This window comes from Sodiomyces alkalinus (assembly GCF_003711515.1).
Source record: "Sodiomyces alkalinus F11 unplaced genomic scaffold SODALscaffold_4, whole genome shotgun sequence".
Lineage (NCBI taxonomy): Eukaryota > Fungi > Ascomycota > Sordariomycetes > Glomerellales > Plectosphaerellaceae > Sodiomyces > Sodiomyces alkalinus.
Window position 1 is genome coordinate 332,380 of NW_021167082.1, and position 2,927 is coordinate 335,306.

Sequence of the window (2,927 nt, forward strand, 5' to 3'; positions counted from 1 at the left end):
CCTAAGCTATGTATTAACGAGTATAATTTATTTACCCTTATTTATTAATTAAAAATATATAACTTTTGGTTTATTAATTTAAATCTTTGCTATAGTATTTTTAATAAAATATAAGGTTAGAAATATAAACTCTAAGAGAAATTAGATAGTTAACGAAGTGAATTAAAATATCTTAGTAACTTCAGGAAAAGAAATCAAAAGAGATTCTATTATTAACGTGAGCTAAAATAGAGCAGTCTGTCTAATAAGTAAAACGGTCGAGAAACTATTTAAATTTAATAGGGAACCTTCCTCAAAGACTAAATATAATACATAAGCGACAGTGAAGAGTATCATGAGAGGACGGTCAGAAATAGTAGTTTTATAAGCAGTTCAAGCGAAAGCAAGAACGTACCTTTTGCATAATAGGTTACTAAGTTAATATTAGATACGAGTATAAACGTAGGTAAACTAATCGTTAAAATAACGAAAAGTGTCTAAAGTTAGACCCGAAGCCTGGTAATTTTACTATAATCAGGATTATAAAGGTCCGAACGGGTTATCGTTATAAAGATATCCGAAGAATTATGGTAGGTAGTGAAAGACAATACTGACCAGGATAGCTGGTTTTCTGCGAAACCTATAATAGTAGGCAATTTAAATAATATCTTAGCAGGTACAGAACTTAATCTCAGATAAGATATACTAAATTTATAAAATTTACATTTTTAATTTATATATATCGGGGAATCGTGAAGATTTTATCGGTGAGTATATAGACTCGGAATAGTAAAGATAAATTTTGAATTATCGGACATAGAATAATAAGGTTATATATCAAAAGGGAAACAGCCCAGAACAAGAGTTAAGGTTCCAAAATTATTAGTTAAGTGAAATTAAGAAGGTTTTTATTAAAGTCGACAAGGAGATAGGCTTAGAAGCAGCCATAATTTAAAGATCTCGTAACAAAGCGCTTATTAAGTTTTAAAAGCATCGAAAATTTAACGGATCTAAACAATATACCGAAACCTTATCTATATATTTCTTTTTTTTATAAAAAATATATAGGGTAGCAGAACGTTGAATTAAATTAAGATATATTTATAATATATATATAATAAATAATTCAAGTGACAATAGTAATATAAGTAACGAATAAGAAGGAGGTAGCCAAAATTAGTACCGATGTATTGGTTTTTGTCTACCTACCTCCGCCTAAAGCTTATAGAAATTAAGTAACGGCCTCTAAGTTAAAAACCTAAAGGTTTTAACGATAAGAAAATCTTTTTTTACTAAAAAACAATATTTTTAAGTGAAAAATATACTAGAAAAATAGTAAAAATATATATTATTATAGTTCGATAATAGTATAATATATAACCGTACCTAAAAACTAACACAAGTAAGCTAGTAGAGAATACGAAGGCGTTAATAAGCTAACAATCATAAAGGAACTCGGCAAAATAACTACCGTAACTTCGGGAGAAGGAGTGCTCATTAGTCCTGATTAATATCGGGTAAAAAGGAAGAAGCATAAAATCGTGTTGTACGACTGTTTAATTAAAACAAAGCACTTTGCTAAAAGATAATAAATCTAAGTATTAAGTATAATATCTGCCCGATCCCGGCAGGTTAACAGATATAACTAAGTTAGGAATAATTTAGTGTTAACAGAACCCCCGGTTAATAGCGGCCTTAACGTGAGGGTCCTAAGGTAGCGAAATACCTTAGCCGTTAAATGCGGTCTTGCATGAATGATGTAACGATATAATAGCTGTCTCTATAATTAACTTAGTGAAATTATAATAACTATGCAGATATAGTTTACCTCTAGTTAGACGAGAAGACCCTATACAGCTTTACTGTTACTAATTATAGGATATAATAGATAAATATAAGTTTATAAGGTATATTAATTAAATAAAAATAAGAATCCTTTATTTAGATATTATATTTCAGAATCAGGCCTTAAAGTTGAAATTTAAGGATTAACCTAATCTAGCTTATATTTATAGAAATATACATATAAGTATAACCTTAGGAAAGGAATATATCGCTAGGAGATAGTTTATATAGGGCATAGGCCCCTTAAAGAGTAAAAGGGAGTATCTATTTATTATAAGTTATAAAAATATATAATATTCGTTGTTTATAGTTTTATAACGTTATTTATAGTTTTATATAGTTTAAGTGTTTATACACTTTCTATATTTAATCCTCTATACTTATCTATAAGAGTATTATATACGTATAGATAAAGATAAGAACTTTATAAAGGTACGATTTTACCTATAGGGAAAATAGGAGTAGATAAGAAAATATTATAAGTATTCTAATATTTTTATTAGTTATTCTTAAAGAATAATTATATTTAATACTTAAAAAGCTTAACGGCTAAATCGTGCCTTACTATTTAATTAACAACAAATCTTACAGTTACGTAAGCAGGGTATAGGATCATAAGATACAAAAAGGAAAGATCTTGGATTATTGGAAAAGCTACGCTAGGGATGTTTGTCCTTCAATAATTAAAATTATTGATAATTTATTAGGTTAATTTCAAGAATTACTTATAATATAAGTAAATTTAAAGTGAAATTTATCTTAGCATTAGTAAAAAGAGATAAAATCGTTTAACCACTATAAGGTGAGTTATGCTAATAATAATCCTTTTTAACACCTAACATTTTTATTGTCTATACTAAAAAGAAAAAGATAAAAATAATTTTTATAAATTTAAATAAAAAGAAATACAAATATTGATCTTAATCTCTTTAATTCTAATTTAAATAATAATTATAAATCTATACCTCTTAATACAAGATATAATAACACAGGGGAAATAAAATATTTACCTCCTGTATCTAAAGAGTGAACAAATACTATTTATTCTTATTATAAAAATGATGTGAAAAATATTCCAGTTAATAATATAAATGCAAATAAAA